Consider the following 18,204-nt stretch of genomic DNA (forward strand, 5'->3'; position numbering starts at 1 on the left):
TTAAATCCCATGATCTCGTTAGTTTTTCTATCCTTGAGCAACATCAAAGAACAAAGGCGATAGCTGCATTGTGCTGTTCTTTACCGTGAATCATTGTATCGTGTGGAGAGTAAGCCATTTTTAGTCGTTATTTTATAAGTACAGACCGACTGTTCAGCTCGAGAGAATGCTGAGAGTGTGTACACTGTGGCAGCCTCTGCGCGAGTTCATGGAAATTAAAGCTTCTTGAAACAAGACTCCAAGTCTCAGACCAAATACTTTCCTGCACACATTCTGGCGTAGTCAGGCGGGATCCACATTAATACGGGATCTGAAAAATGCCAAGAAGGGAATAGAGGAAGTAGTGCATGTGTTTGTCCGAACTGTAATGAGGCCTGGACCTAGTGCTCCACTCACGGTGATAATGTGCAGAGTCCATCTGGCATTTCTCAGGTGTCTCCATCTGAGCCAAGACTAACGAAAGTTTGAGCAAAGTTCGCTGAGAAGACTAAAATACCTGGGCAATGAAGGAGACAAAGAACTGGTAGCCCAGTTGAAATATGTTGGATATATCGAGATCTTGTGGACGGAAGAGAAACACTGGTTAGTGGTTCTACGATGTTAATGCACGCAGACGCAACTATGTTTCTTTTTCCTCTCCCTTTTTAGATTCCGAAAATGTGAGATCAAGTCAGCAGTCAGTGCATCGCCATGAGACACCCAGAAGACGGACCAAAGAACAAATCAAAGATTGGGAGAAGATTTGTAGCTCGGGTGCTCGTTGTTGTGGATCTGTTCGCCGAACTTGTGTTGCAGACCTTCCGTCCCCTGTCTTGGTGACATCCTCAGTGCTTGGGAGCCTCCTGTGATGCTTTCTGTGATGTTTCCTCTGGCATTTATAGTGATTTGTATCGGCCACTTCCGGTTGTCAGTTCCAGCTGTCCGCTGCAATGGCCACTATATTGGGTCCAATTGGGTCCAGTATATTGGGTCCGCTGCAATGGCCAGTATATTGGGTCCAGGTCGATGTGCTTATTGATTGAATCTGTGGATGAGTGCCATGTCTCTAGGAATTCCCTGGCTGTTCTCTGTCCAGCTTGTCCTATCATAGCAGTGTTGTCCCAGTCGAACTCATGTTGCTTGTCATCTGAGTGAGCTGTCTTCCTGTTTGTCCTATATCGTGTTTTGTGCAGTCCTTGCATGGGATTTTGTACACAACATTGGTTTTGCTCCTGCTGGGTATTGGGTCATTCGTCCTGGTGAGTTGTTATCTGAGAGTGTCTGTTGATTTATGTGCTTTGATGAGTCCTAGTGGTCGCAGTAGTCTGGCTGTCAGTGCAGAAATGTTATTGCTGAATGGTAGAATGTCTAGTCTTTTGGGTTGTGGCATGTCCTCATTCCGTTGTCTTTCCCTCAGGCATCTGTTGATGAAATTGCGGGGGTATCCGTTTTTGGCGAATACATTGTGTTGGTGTTCTTCTTCCTCTTTTTGCAATTCTGTTGTACTGCAATGTGTTGTGGCCCGTTTGAACAGTGTCTTCATTCAACTTCTTTTGTGTGTGTTGGGGTGGTGGCTTTCGTAGTCGAGGACTTGGTCTCTGTGTGTGGCTTTCCTGTATTTCTTGGTGTTGAATTCACCGATCGGTGTTCTCTGTACCATCGTGTCTAAGAATGGGAGTTGATTGTCCTTTTCTTCTTCTCCATTGAATCAGATTCCTGTGAATGTGGTGTTGATGATCCCGTATGTGTTCACTATTTATGGCCAGTTCAAAATCAAATTATCAGTTAACAGTCCATACTTTTGGTCTGCCTTCAGCCTCACCTGATCCTACCCAATTCACTACAACGCAGCCTCGCAGTCACACAAAGCTGCTTAATCGGGATATGGCAGCTGGGACACTCTCGGTTGCCTCTGATGAAAATGAATCTTCCAGTAATACACCTCCTTTCATCCAATTGTCCCAAATGATGTTCAGTGATATATTTGACCGAATGCCTTGGGGAACCTCTGAGGTTAGAAGCATGATCAATGAAGGTACCAAACCATTGAGAAAACTAGCTCCGTCCATAAACAATTCGTCCAAATCTGCCAGGTTTATGACCTCTTACGCAGGATGTTCTTCTACTTTGCATAGTATGGCGCCTTAGGGGCGCTTTTTTTTCAGATACGTGGGATCACCCTGAAGTATCTGCAAGGAAATGAACCTTTTGGGGAACAGACCCTCTGTCAAGTTGTGTTTAACAGATGTGAAGAATTTGGTGGGGGATCTCTTGCGCTCCTGGGTGAAGGTAACCGATATAACACTCTGATGCAAAGTGTTCCATAACCCATATGACATTATTCTCTCCAATCATTGGGAAGCCAACTATCGCAAATTGTGAGCGATATAATTTGCTTCACAAGAAAGAGGTAGGTCTCGACTAACACTTACATGAGATCTAGTCAATGTTCGTTTGTTGCCACCTTAATTGAAGTAATCCAAAAGTCGATGAACTGAATTCGCTTTTCGTTTAATTGTTCTCCTGTCCTTAATAAGACATCAGACTCCCTGTGGAACGAACCGGGTCTCAGGTCATCAATGTGTGGATTCCAATTTCATGGTTGTGGCTACTTTTGTTTTGCAGTCTTATGGCCTATACTTAGCTACCCTCAGATTAGTGACGGTCGTATTATATGGGGTATGTACTACCTCGCACCACAGTTTTGGATCAATTTTGTTTGCTCGAGAAGCCCAAACCCTTTCCTGATTACTCGCTTGGGTTGGGTAGCCTTTTCCTTCTATTGGATAATCTCAACATTCCCAACAATTGAGCAAGCTAAAAACAATATTAGAAACTATTGCCAATAGTACCATTGAGGCTCCGACTGAGACCTATTCTGTGCTCGTCAAGTGAAAACAGTAGAATGCAAGAATATTACTTGCCCTTGCATTTTGTATTATCCAGGGAGCGTGGCAGTTGCACTGTCATTTGACAGCAATGCCGTACCTACATGTCAGCCAAGTCTAAAAAATAATGCCTCCGGAAGAGATGACGCTCCCTTTTCGACTTCTGGCTGGGTCTTTGACATGGACCGGCTGGGTCATTGGAGAACCACCTTAGTCTTTGGAATAGTAACCTTTACTATCATACGCCTCATAATAAATCGTACATAGAGAACTACTGGCTGTCACGGTGCAGTGTATTCCTACCACATTGCCACTCTAACGTGAGTGTTTATCCATCAGACCATGCCTCATGACAATCCCTGCAATGAACAGTTGTCTATGAGCATGCGCTGTTTACCACAAAATATGCATCATCGTTTTTGAGTGATATCCAAAACTTAAGTCTTTATCTGGGAATAGTGGAAGTAGTAAGAACTTGGCATGCTGCTGCATGAGGTAATACTTGACCAAGTTAAAACGTGACCTGGCTCTCAGGCTTGCAGCTGTAGATGAAAAACGGTGCTGGAGATCCAGACTGAATTTGTCTAATTACACTTTGACGAAATATAGAGTGTATCTTAAGTTTGTTAGTCACTCTGTCTTGAGCAAATTCGGGAACAAAGGGCAAAGCTGCAATGAGCGTATCTTTATTGTATTCAGCGTGACTTGAGTGCTGAATGAAATTAATAAAAACAAGCAATTCTTTGAAGCAATGTATAAATGTAGGCTGGCCGTTCGGCCCTGGAGAGAGCCGCGAGATAGTAAAGTTCCTGGCAGCCCCTCCGTGAATGTAAGAGAAGTAAAGCTTTTTGAATCAAGGTTCGAAGTCTCAAAAGAAGTAATTTCCCCAACACTACCAGTTCCGTTTTTTTTCCTAGTTTATCATTAGTTGGGGCCTAGAGAAGCAGCTGCTGTGAAAAAGATGTTACATGCTTCGGCAAATAACCACTGTCTGAATAATCCCTGAAATTATTTCTACCCGGAAGAACTTGCGTGTCAATTGACTTTTTGACACGGAATGTCGTTATGGAATGTTGCAAGGATTTTAACAGCTGTGTTAAATTATGATTGAGTCGATTGGGTTTCGATAGGTTGTTTCTCCAAATTCTGCATTATTTTCTCGGTGGATAAGTTTTTTTTGCTTCAAGCCAAGTGGTGTGACCAGCTGAACCACTTCTAGAATATCCACCTTACATCTGGTTAAAACAACAAAAGAAGACAAGGTCTGGGAAACCGTCATAAAATGTTATGAGGAGGTCTGGCCTGGCCAATAACACGACTCCTTTCCATAATAATTTTAAAACGAGTACAATTATGATCCCTGGACGTAGAGTGCTTCTGTCCTGACACCGCAGTCATTTTCACAGCCTTATTTCTTCAGAAGTCAAGTTTTTCTCGTTCTCTAATGGATGCATCAACAGACTGAATAATAGCATTTTCTTGTACAAACTGAAGTATTTCCTCTCCACCTCAGCCCTTATCACTATGATAGTGCCTATCTATATTTGAAAACTTAACAAATCTCCAATCATTTCCGCTATATTGTTTTGACATACACGTGAGATGGTCTCACAAGTTTGCTTCTTTAACTCTTGGGGGACCTACAGTGCCATCTCAATAAGGCGATCATCACTTTCTTATTTCACAGTTCAACCAAAATACCTTCACCGGTTGCACTTTCCAGAATATCCTCCCTCAGTGCAGTCTAATGTTATCCCTCATCAAAAGCACCACTCCCTCCTCCCTTGTCACCCTTTCTATCTTTCTTATAGAATTTATACCCTATAACATTTCTTTACCAGTCCTGTCTATCCTTGAGCTACATGTCCATAATAGCTTTGAAATACAATTCCCATGTTTCCAAACATGGCCCACGTTAATCTGCCTTAATTTTCAGGCCGCTTGAATGGAAATAAATAGTTTTATTTATCAGTCCTAACTCGTGCTCTGCTCCTGTCTGCCTTGACTGCTGTACTTGATTTTTTTCTCTTAATGAACTAACCTTCAACTCTTCCCTTTTCTCACTATCTCTTTGGGACCACAACTATCCCGTGTACTTAATAAATCCTCCCGTGTCGCTCATACAAATCTCCCCAGCTGTATATGAGCCGCTTTCCAATTCAATTGAAACTCATCCCTCCTTTACAGTGATTTCTATCCTGGAACAGATTCTGATGACCCACACATGTGAATGTCAAAGAGAAAACCTAAGAGAAACAGTATGTGTTAATCAAAACATGTCAGGAAGAACCAGAAAGAAACAGTTCTTAGGACTGCACCAATTATCAGTGCATAGAGACGAAAATAATAATTTTATATCTGAGTATGGGCAGCTTTCATAACAAAATAAACAAATCTATAGTGAACTAAATTACATAAATATCGCATGAGGACTATTAGAGGAAAGCAGTCATTCCCCTCGCTTCTCCCCCCAGCGTTATACTTGAAGAAATATTCTTTATGGTAATGCGATTGCAGTTGGCAGTAGTAGCCTGGATGAGCCTTATTGATGACTTTCGAGTAAACTTCTTAAAGCTGCATATTCTGGACCAAGGAAAAGCGCAGCAGGTCGGGCAGCATCAAAGCAGCAGGAGAATCTACGTTTCTGGCAAAATCCCTTCTTCAGGAATGAGGAGGGTATTCGAAGCAGGCTAAGATAAAAGTTAGGGAGGAGGGACTTGGGGAAGAGGCGTTGGGAATGCGAGAGGTGGAAGGAGGTTAAGGTGAGGGTAAGAGCCCAGAGAGGGGTTGGGGGCGGAGACGTCGGGAAGAAGATTGCAGGTAAAGAAGACGGTGCTGAGTCTGAGGGTTGGGATTGAGAATAGGTGGGGAGGGGAAATGAGAAAGCTGGAGAAATCTGCATTCATCCCTTGTGGTTGGAGCGTTCCAAGGCAGGAGAGGAGGTGATCTTCCTCCAGGCGTCGTGTTGCCATGGTCTGGCGATGGAGGGGGCCAAAGACATGCATGTCCTTGGCGGAGTGGGAGGGGGAGTTAAGGTGTTTAGTCACGGTGCGGTTGGGTTGGTTGATGGAACCCTCCAACTGCCTAGGAACTCTCTAACCACAAGGGCTGAATGCAGATTTCTCCAGCTTCCGCATTTCCCCTCCCCCACCTTTTCTCAGTCCCAAGCCTCAGACTCAGCACCGTCTTCTTGACCTGCAATCTTCTTCCCGATCTCTCCGCCCTCACCCCCTCTCCGCCCTCTCACCCTCACCTTAACCTCCTTCCACCTATCGCATTCCCAACGCCCCTCCCCCAACTCCCTCCTTCCTACCTTTTATCTTAGCCTCCTCGGCACACCCTCCTGATTCCTGAAGAAGGACTTATGTCCGAAACGTAGATTCTCCTGCTCCTTTATGCAACCTGACCTGCTGCGCTTTGCCCGAAACAGATTTTTAATCTCTGATCCCCAGCATCTACCATCCTCACTTTCTCCTGTTCTGGAGCAACCAGACAGCAATTTACATTGTTATCATCTTGTTGATACTGTGTCATGTGAGAGGATTCATTGAACAATCACAGAGCAAAGACACTCCGCAGCAGCAGCTATCACAATACCACAATAATTTCACATTCAATTTTCACGGAAGAATATGAAATCTAAGGTAAGTTTTTTTTTAATCTTAAAGAACGGTCATTGCGTGTGCTTGAAAATTAAGCCACCTGAAGTGAATGGTATGATCAGCTCGGAAGTATATTAATAGAGAAAGTGGTGGCAGACATTTAAGGTGATGCCTCGTAATGTTCAGCATAAGTATATTCCAACGGAAATGAGAAGTTTTAGAGCGAGGAATTGTTTTCTGTACTTCACTGTATAAAATGGAGAAAATGATGAACTTGTGGATATTGCAAAGGTGGGAGACAGGTCTGATCATTGATCACAAAGTGAAGAATTCTTAAAACTATAAGGCTAATTCGGAGCAAGGAATTGTAGTATGAGAACCATACTTGATACCTTTAAAAAGGCAACAAATGAAAGCGTCCACACATTTTAAAAACAAAGCATGCATGCAATGAGAGTGGCACTATTCTAAAGTTAGAGAATATGAAGTCGATGCCAGATGATAAGGCAATAGTGAACGACTTGAATAGGTATTTTGCTGCTGTCTTTGCTATAGAGGATGAAAAAAATCAGTTAAGTGATATGACATTGTTTGCTGATATCAAAACTGCAGGGCAAGAGTAAATGTTTACTCATTCTAAAATGTTCTTGGGAACAGTTCCAGGTATTCTACATCATTGTCACAATCTTTGTTGCCCTGTCCCACCTCTCTGAGACTCGACAACACAGCATCCACCCTCTCCACCAACAGGATAAAAGTCTCTTTCCTCTCCTGGTACCAATCTTTCTACCCCTACCTCTCTCTCTCCCTCAGTCTTTCTGTCCCATTCCCCCCACTATCCATCCCAGGCCTCTATATCTAAAAGAAAATTCACAGGCACTAAAAGAAGGAAGAAAATGGAAACTCTTCAACAAATCGGCTGCTCTCGTACTCGAGCAAACATCTTCCCAGACAATGCTGCGTCTGGTCCACAGTGCACAACCAACTGTTCGTAAGCAGGTGGCACAGAGGGAGGAAAATAATGAGAGGAGAATCACAAAGGAAGCTTTACTCGGTAAATTGATGCAGCAGTGATCTGCAAAGTCTCATCTTCCTCTGTCTTCATCCCAGTGTCTTAAAAGCGAACACTAATTTGATCGTAGATGCATTTGTGTGAGTTCATGGAAACTCTCAAGATTCTGGAAGGTTTCATCAGACTTCTCTCTGTCTGAGAACATTTAGTCTGTCATTGTTTTGGCCCATCATTCGTCAGTATCCGTCACCTATTTGTCCCCAAACGTCTTCCACACCCAAGGCATCTCTGGAATGATTTGATGGCCTTGACAGTTGATTGTAGTTTGCTGCGATATGAACATTTCAGATGAATGAGGTTCATTTGATGTAATGGTTATTAATGACAACTGCTCTTGATTTGTATTACAGTAATCTCTATTTAACCCTTACAGTCTAACTCATTCCAACATGTTTCTAACTTTAAAGGGGGATCTTTGGTATCCTTTCTTCTTTTGGTCAGAGTATTGTGGACAGGAGTTGGGAGCCCATGTTGCAGCTGTAGAGGACATTGTTTAGGCCAGTGTTGGAATATTGCATGCAATTCCGATCTCCTTCCCATCGGAAAAATGTAGTGAAACTCGACCAGATATCTCAACCCAATCTGGTCCCACCTGCCAGAACCTGGCTCATATTCCTCCAAACCTTTCTTATTCATATTTCCCAGCAAATGCCTCTTAAGATTTGCAATTGTACCAGCCTCCACCACTTCCTCGGGAAGCTGCTTCCAATGTCATACCACCCACTCTCTGTGTGAAAACGTTGTCCTTAGATCTCTTTTATCTTTCCCCTCTCACCCTAAACCTATACTCTCTAGTCCTGGACAACCCAAACACAGGGAAAAGATTTGCTCTCTTTACCCTATCCATGCGCCTCATAATATGGTAAACATCTATAAGGACACCCCTCAGACTCTGACGCTCAAGGGAAAACAGCCCCAGCCTGTTCAGCCTCTCGGTGTAGCTCAAATCCTCAAACACTGGCCACATCCTCGTAAATCTTTTCTGAACCCTTTCAGGTTTTGCATGCTGTAAATAACTATGATTATCTGACTCTATGACTCCGTCTATGCATTTTTCATCGCAGTTCACCTTTCATTTTGATTCTGAATATTATTGCCCTTATTCTGAGTAAAATGCATGGAAGGAAGTTGTTTGTGCTTTCAGTTAAATATGTGTATAACAATGAGTCGTATTGGAGAATGTATCCTCTCGCAGAAAGACGAAAACATAGATTTCATTCCATCTGAAATAAACAGAGGCCATGTTGAGAAAACATTGAACGAAAGAAGGGAAATGTATTATGAGGGTGGAGCGCTGCAGAAGAACGGAAGAAAATTAGAGAGGAAATGAAGTCTGAGCAATCGTAATGGGGCTGTTGTTGTAGTATAAATGAGATGATTTGTAAGAGGGTGGAGACTGTAAAGACGTAACAACAAATAACCCATGGAACTACATCGCAATGATAGGTCATGCGTTCATAATAATATGAAAAGCTCAGGACACTGGAGCAGGAGGAGACTGTGCAGCCTGATCAAACCGTTCAGACTACTCTGGCAATTAATCCAATCATTGCTGGCTTTAGTTTTCGAGTTCAGTTTCCTGTCCATTCCCCATTCCAACGAAACCGCCAGACTGTCTATTCCAATCCGAAATGTACTCAATGAGAAAACACCCATTGTCCTCAATTATACAGAATATTAAAGACCCAGTGTTGTCTCTTCATCTCAATCAGAAATAATCGGTCGATTTTGCCGACGTTGTATCAATGAAACTGAAAGAACTGAAGCTGTTGCAAATACGAAACAAAACCAGAAGTTGGAGGAAAAGCTCAACGTATCTGGCAGCATCTCTGATGTCAAATGAAAGGTAATGTTTCGCGTCCGTTGACCCTTTAATGACCAGACCTGAAACGTGAACTCTGAATTGTCATGAGAGATGCGACATGATCTGCTGAGTTTTTCCAGCAGCTCCCTAGATTGTGCCCTTGCATTTCAGATTCCCAAATTCACAGGAATACGTTCTTAACAGAGACCCTATCAATTTCTGCTTCTTAACAATCTGATACATTCCAAAGAAAACGCCTTTCAGTTTTCTAGAATATATTCAGAAACTCAGCAACCGAGAATTGGGGAATTGCGTTGGCAATGCGATATGTGCAAGGAGAATAAGGTGAGTGTGATAGGCCGGAGAGGGTGTGGGGGCGACGAGGTCGGGAAGAAGATTGCAGGTCAAGAAGGCGGTGCTGAGTCCAAGGGTTGGGACTGAGAGAAGTTGGGGGAGGGCGAAATGAGGAAGCTGGAGAAATCTGCATCCATCCCTTGTGGTTTTAGTGTTGCCATGTTCTGGAGATGGAGGAGGCCAAAGACCTACATGCACTTTGAGGAGTGGGAGGGTGAGATAATGTGTTCAGCCACAGGGTGGTTGGGTTAGTTGGTGCGGGTGTCCCAGAGGTGTTCTCTGAAACGTTCTGCAAAACGGCGGTCTGTCTCCCAATGAAGGGGAAGCCACATCGGGTGCAGTGGATGCAGTAAATGGTGTGTGTGCATGTGAAGGTGAATTTGAGGTGCACCTCCAGATGCATCGTATCATCCTTCGTCATTTCCACCACCAGCAAACAGACCCCATCACCAAGAATATATTTCCCTCCCCTCCCCTATCAGCATTCCAGAAAGACCAATCCGTCCGCAACTCCCTCATCAGGTCCACACCACCTATCATCCTAACCTCCACTCCGGACACATTCCCCTGCAATCGCAAGAAATGCAAAACTTGCACCAACACCTCCCCCATCACTTCCCTCCAAGGCACCAAGCGATCCTTCCGTATCCATCACAAGTTCACCTGCACCTCCACACAAATAATTTACTGCATCCGCTGCACCCAATATGGCCTCCCCTACATTGGGGAGACAGGCCGGCTACTTGTGGAACTTTTCAGAGAACACCTCTGGGACTCACGCACCAACCAACCCAACCGCCCTATGACTGAACAGTTCAACTCCCTCTCCCATTCCGCCAAGGACACGTAGGTCTTGGCCTCCTCCTCGCCAGAACATGGCAACATTCCAACCAAACGTGATGAATGCAGATTTCTCCAGCTTCCTCATTTCCCCTCCCCCACCTTCTGTCAGTACCAACCCTCAGACTCAGCACCGCCTTCTTGATCAGCAAGCTTCTTAGCGACCTCTCCGCCCCCACCCTCACCTTAACCTCTATCCACCTATCACATTTCAAAGGCCCACCCCACAAGTCCCTCCTCCCTACCTTTTATCTTAGCCTGCTTGGCACGCCCTCCTCATTCCTGAAGATGGGCCTATGGCCTAAACATCGATTCTCTTGCTCCTTGGATGCTGTCTGACCTGCTGCGCTTTTCCAGCAACACATTTTTCAGCTTTCGGTCAGCCTGGTTTATAAATGAAATAATAAGGATTTTTGAGACCTTTCATTTATATATAAATGGGTGATATTTCATGTCAATGTAGTCATGTTTTAGTCGAGCTGAATTTCTATTGCTGGAAATGCGCAGCAGGTCAGGCAGCATCCAAGGAACAGGAGAATCGACATTTCGGGCATAAACCCTTCTTCAGGCCATCCTGAAGTGAGAAGTTGAACAGGGAGCTGAGTCGAAATGCTCTCTCTTCTCTGCCATTCAACTTCGATCTGTAAATATGTGTTGCATGTATACTAGGTTTGAAAGGGTTTTTGCTTATTTGGACTCTTGTGCCTATTCGGAAGAGCATAATTAAGTATAGTTGGATACGTTGAGTTCTGTAGGGGTTCTATATTCTGTTTTTTGTGTTTCATTGTGTAATATTGAGATTTTGTGTCTATTTTCAAATCGGTTGGTTAACGTAGTTATCTTACTCTGGGTAATTTTCACTGAGGAATTACCAAAACAAGTTGCAAATTTAGGTCAAGGTCTGCCTTCTCGAGAATTTTTTGAGTCGTCTACCCGAGTCCATACCACTTAAACACCCGAAGAATGGGTATACAAGCATTTAATTGATGCAACCATCAGAACAATAGAGAGCCCATTGCAGCGATACAGACACACATACTCACAAACAAAGGGACACACACTAATACGCACGCTGAAACCTACTAACATGTACACATACCTACACAGACACGGAGAGTCAGATAGAAAGAAATACCGAGACACAGACACAGAACGAGAACTCACATGAGTGCTCACAGCTACATGCAGACACACCGAAATACGTAGGATATGATTTGGAGATGCCTGTGTTGGACTGGGGTGTACAAAGTTAAAAATCACACAATACCAGGTTATAGTCCATCAGGTTTAATTGGAAGCACACTAGCTTTCGGAGCGACGCTCCTTCATCTTCATCCTTTTATCTTAGCCTACTTGGCACACTCTCCTCATTCCTGAAGGAGTGCTTATGCCCGAAACGTCGGTTCTCCTGCTCCTTGGATGTTGTCTGACCTGCTGCGCTTTCCTAGCAATATATGTTTCAGCTCTGATCTCCAGCATCTGCAGTCCTCACATTCTCCTGACTGAAATCTGCCCGGTTTATGGCCCATCTGTCAAAAAGTATCAAGGACAGGGTGTCTGTAAGTCATTAACCGCTTTTTGTTAAAAATAGGAAACTAGCTTTGTGTCACCTACCCACTTAAAAATTGAACTCCCAATGCCAAAAGGTGACTTCGTTTTAAACCCTTCAAATTTCGTACTCTAAAAACAAACATATATTGTACTAACTATAAACATGCAAACATGCACATCCACATTAAAAGTCAATGCACAACACACCCACTCGATGTCTCATTTGAGTTTCGATAATGCATCAGCAATCTGCGACCTGTCATATGTTTGCAACAACAACAAATTCATCTAAACAGTCTGGAATCTTTTTATTAAATTTTTCCAAAATATCAATGAGTTGTATACAATTGTGTCAGATGCATTGCAGATAAAATAAACACTTAACTCTTGTAATGCCAACAACAATTTTAAAGTCTCTTTTTCCACCGTTGAATGTTTTTTGTTTATGAACCTTTAACTTCCTGGAAAACCACTCGATGTGTCTTTTTATTCCCTTGTGATCCCCCTCCAGGAGCACAGCAGCAACACAACACCCACATTATTGTCATCGATAGCCACCTTGAAAAGCGTTGAGTGATCCGGTGTGGCTAATAATTGGACAGTGGTTAACAGATATCTTAGGCTATCAAATCGCATGTTACAGTCCACTGTCCACTGCAACTTCTTGCCCTTTTTAAAACAGTTTGATGAGAAGAGTAGCAACAATGTTCAATTTCGGCACAAACTTCCGGAAAAATCCATTCAATCCCTGGAATTTTAGTACCTCTTTCTTTGTCAAAAGTGTGGGAAATGCCCAAATTACTTTTGTTGTTGTATGTCGTGCGTCCACTTGTCCATGTCCGGTAACATGGCCCAGGAAGATGATTTGAACTTTGTCAAGTTCACTTTTAGCTAGGTTTACCAATCAAGCCTGCCTTTCCAAATCGAATGAAGAAGTCTGACGGATGCTAGAAATATTCGTTCCATGAGACACTAAAAATCACCACGTCATCAATGTACACAACACAGTTGGGTAATTTCGCAGTGAGCTTATTAGTCACTCTCTGAAATGTAGCTGGAGCGTTTTACAAACCAAATGACATGAAGTTGATTTGATATCGTTCAGTTGTCGTTACAAAAGCCAAAACTGCCTTTGTTCTCGCTGAAAGTGGTATTTGCTCGTAGCCTCTGAGCAAGACCAACTTAGAAATTTAAGCTGCGTTACCCGCTTCTTTGACATTGTCCTCCCACCATGGAATTGGATATCCATCAGTTTTCGTAATGGCATTGACTTTGCGATAGTTCACACATTACCATTGCGTAGCATCTGGCTTTGGCACCATGACTGTGGGTTAGCTCGAGTCACGATAACTCATTTCAATTATGGCATCCTGGAGCATGCGCTCTATCTCCTTCTGAACCTGTGATAATTTTAGAGGGATATACCTATCAGCATGTTGTTTAATTGGAACAGCATCTCCTATTACTACATCATGCATAAGTAGATTAGTACTTCCCAGTTTATTTCTGCATGTCTTACATGTGATAGTACTCACTCTTTTAGGTAATTTTGATTTTCTTGTGGACGGTAAGTCAATAATGTATCCCAATTTTTCATAACGTCCTCAATGCCCAATATGTTTTGAGGAATGTCCAATTCAGAATCCTATGAACATACTTCTTCCCTATGTGTTGTAATCATTGACACCTTCACCTCTTGCTTTCCTTCCCGAGCAAAATATCGTTTGAGCGTATTCACATGGCACACCCTGTGAGATTTATACCTGTCTGGAGTCCTTATCAAGTAGTTCATCACCTTCAATTTCTTATCAATTTTATAAGGTTCTCTAAATATTGTTTTTACAGGCGGCTTGTTACTGGAAATAACACAAATATCTTATCCTCAATTGCAATATCGAGCTTTTGTGATTACTCAACCGCATCCTGTTTAATTGTATGCCGTGGTACTTTCTAATGTTGTCTAACCAACTCTCCAGCTCTATTTTACCTTTCTCTACAGATAGTTCAAATGGGTGGTCTCTGAATTCTGATTTATTAATTTCTCCTGAATCAATTTTAACTGTTCAATTCCTGCTTAAAAACTAATTCAAATGGACTAAATTTGTTAGATTCCTTCGGTGCATCTCTGATCCCAAAAATTACAAATGGACCTCCTGGGGAAATCTGATGTAAACAGAGACCTGGGTGTTCAGGTCCATTATTCCCTGAAGTTGGTAAAGAAGACCAGTAATCAAGAAGGCGTAAAGCATCCTTTTCTTCACTGGACGGGTATTGAGTAGAAGAGTTGGCATGTCACATTACAGATGTATAAGACTTTGGTTCGGGCACATTTGAAATATTGCTTAACTTGCCCTTCGCGCATCACCAAAAGGATGCGGATGCTTTGGAAAGGATGCCGAGGAGTTTCACTAATGCGTTATCTGGTATGGAGGGCGCAAGCTATGAAGAAAGTTTGAGTAGATTAGGACTCCTTTCATTGCAAAGACGCAGGGTGAGGTGGGTCCTAATTGAGGTCGACAAAACCATGAGATGTATAGAGAGTTTTAATATAAGAAGCTTTTTCGTCGAGGGATGAGTCAATTATTAGGAATCACAAGATCAAAGTCAGCGTGTAACTCGTAAGTGGAAATATCATTGGAAAGTTCTTACATAGATTTGGTGGGTGCCTGGAGAACGTTGTCAGCGAATGTGGTAGAGGCAGACACGTTTGCATCACTTAAGATGTATCTCGACAGATACATGAATGGGCAGGGAAAAAAGAATAAAGACCTGGAGAAAATACACGACAGGTTTAGATAGAGGTTCTGATTCGGTGCAGGCTTGGAGTGAAGAATATTGCAGACTGTTCCTTTGCTGAAACTTCCTTTATTCTTTGTTCTTTCACCCCGTCGACTGAAAGGTCAATGTGCGTGAATGAGAGAGAGATCAAGCGCTGCATGTGTGTGTGCTTGTGTGAGTGCGTGTGAGAGACCACATGTTTCCGTATGTGTATGCTTGGTAAAGTGCGTGCGTGTGTGTGCATGTGATGGAGTATATGCCTGTGAGAATGTGTGCACATGTGAGAGTGTGGTGGTTTATGTATGGGTGAATGGGAGACAGCGTGTGTAAGAGAGATGTCTGCGTGAGTGAGAGCGTATGCATGTGTGTGTGTCCGTGTGTGTGTGTGTGTGTGTGTGTGTGTGTCTGTGTGTGTGTGTGTGAGAGAGAGAGAGAGAAAGAGAGAGAGAGAGAGAGAGAGAGTCGTTGGATCGACCAGAATGTGACATGAATCCATGTTCCTGGTTGAGGCCAACCTCATTGATTTCGAACTTGGCTGCCAGCTTCTGGTCGGTCACTTTCATTATTGCGTCTCCCGAAGTCCGCCCTGGAGGATGTTCCTAAACACGGAAGTGTGCAGCGTGGAAGAAACGCCCCTGTCCCACGTTTGTTGCGAGTTTTCCTGTCATTCATTGTTATAATGTCTGCTTGACCTCGCTACAGAATCCTTGCCTGCTGCGTATTCTTGCTTCACAATCTCATACGTTCTTTATTACGAATGTGCACACACAAACACACACTTTCTCATGTGCACTCCACTCACGTGCACACACTCATTGCATACATATCTCTTTCTCTCGCATGCACGTGTACAGGTACACTGCAGCATGGGGCAAATTTGTACTTGGCAGAATTATATTTGCACACTCTTGCTAATTTGCTCAAAAATGCAAAAGCTACAGGCAGTCAACGTCTGTAATATTTGCAAATTCCACATTGGAAGTGGAAACAGTCTGACTCGAAATTGGAATACAAACGGATCTGAACCTGACATCTTTAATGCATTGTCTGAGCTGAGAAATCACCTTTATGTTAGAAAAACATTATATTATATCAAGAATGTGACTTAAAAGACTCACAAATTTACATGTTAATGAAACAAAATCTGAAACCCATTCTAAAAGATGAAGGACATAACAACAGTTGAGGTTTATTTTAAGTACAATTGCAGTTGTGTGACACTCGAATCCTTCGCTATAACTTCGGCGTCTTATGTTCCTGCTCCACAACTACCTGATAAAAGACCAGCGTTTCAAAATCTAGCGCTTCCAAATTACTTGTTGGACTACAATATGTTATTGTGTGATTTGTGGTTATTATTTCTGACACTTTCACAATGGCCTGTGTGGCGCCAAGTGGGAAAAGTTTACGCGGTGACGTGGCCCCAAGATGCCCGCCCCAGTGTGGGAATGACGAACAAGGAGGAAACTAAAGGACGAACGTAAGGGGCCTGGGCTGTGATGCAGGCACAGCCATGCCTCAGGTGGCGATGAGGAGGAATCAGCAGCATCGATCGGAATGTTCTTTTCCACAGAAATAACCCACTGGTCCACGATTCTATTTTCATCATCCTTTGAGAATCCAGCCACGAAAACATCAGCTTGAATTACTTCAGTGTTATAACACAAGACAAGTGCCACTGTCAGGCGCTACAAAAGTATGAAAACATTCAAAATTGTTGATCATATTGTTCAGCGATGTGCAGGGTCTGTGGTTTAGCCATGGGAAACGCAGAGTTACAGGGATCGTGTGAGAAGCTGTCTTGACGGATGCTTTTCGAATGGTTGGTGTGGATTCAATGGACCAAATGTCATCTATCTGCCCTACAATACACGTATAATTCACAGTTTGCTGTTTGGCTGTTTTGTGATGCAGAGCGACGGAAACAGTAAGGCCTGAGTTACTTCGACCAGCTGAGTTAATTCTGAACGCACTGCCTTATAAACTACAAGTTAAAATCACGACGCTTTGAAGTAAGATAGTGACCCTCCAGGTCAATGGCGAATGGGTCAGTGGCAGAGTCAGAGTAGGGTCAGTTTCCTCTCCGTGCGTCAGTGATACAAACACACTGGGATTTGTCTGTTCTCTCCTTGCTCAGTAACAGACACACCTTGGGATCCGACTGTTCTTCATTGAGTCAGTGGCAGAGACACAGTGTTGCCGTTTGCTCTTGCCTGGGTTAGTGACAGAGATACAGTGTGTTCAGCCTGCTCTCCGCCCGCTCCCCTCCCCTGTGGACAGGACTGCTGATGCGTTTCCTCATATATTCGGGCATGCTGCCAGGCAGAGGCATGCGCTGGCGTACGATGGACGGGTTCGTGGCTGATCAAGTTGAATGCAGGCGAATACAAATCATCCTGCCATTTCTTCTGGGAGATGAACTCTTCTGAAAGGACTCTCCAGGATTTGTCCAGATCCTCCAAAAGACATTGGGATTGGTTTCCATGTTGCAGATTGGGAGCGGATCAGCGACTGTGCTGTTTGTAGACTTCACAACACACAGTCTGACATTAAGCAATTCACATGAACTTCAAAAACGTCTGACTATGAAAAGGCCAGAAAAGAATGCTAGGTCTTTTGCTAAGGTATTTGCGTCATCGAGGGACATGGGTAACGTTCCAGAGGACTGGAGGATTGCTGATGTTCTGGTATCACATATAAAAGATGTTGAGGAAAAGCCATTTAACTATAGCCCCGTGAGACAGACATAAATTGAAGGTACATTTTGACAAAAGGAATTATGTAAAAATTCAAGTAAAGACTTTTTTTTACATATATACTGAAATTGTGGATAGGCTGAAAGACGGATAACTGTGGAGGAATTCTGTATTCATTGGAGTTTAAGAATGGTGGAATTTTTTAGAAGTTTGTTCAAATTTGTTTGATTTTCTTTCACGATTTGTAAGTTGATTTTTATTGAGTTTTCGCATTTTCCATGTTATATCTGTAGGAAAAGAATGGAAACTTATTTTAAAAGAAAGCTGATATTGACAGCTGTTCTTTTGAGGCTTGTTTCACTGAGGGCATATAGGAGGCAGTTAGTGTTATTATTATTAAATGTAGAGAAGCTATTACACAGCAGGAGCCGTCAGACAGATTATTGACTGCCAGTGAAGGCAAGAAGGTAGTTCAGGAGTGTCCTGCGGCTGTTCTTCTCTCAAATACATATGTTACGTCTTGAAAGAGGCAGGCTCTGAGACGAATGTACAAGAGCAGGTCACATCTGAAGCAATACAAATGAAACGTGCAATGATACTGGGACTCTTCCGTCAGAGGCGCAGACAGAGATTCTGTGAC

This window comes from Hemiscyllium ocellatum, chromosome 5 (assembly GCF_020745735.1).
Source record: "Hemiscyllium ocellatum isolate sHemOce1 chromosome 5, sHemOce1.pat.X.cur, whole genome shotgun sequence".
Classification (NCBI taxonomy): domain Eukaryota; kingdom Metazoa; phylum Chordata; class Chondrichthyes; order Orectolobiformes; family Hemiscylliidae; genus Hemiscyllium; species Hemiscyllium ocellatum.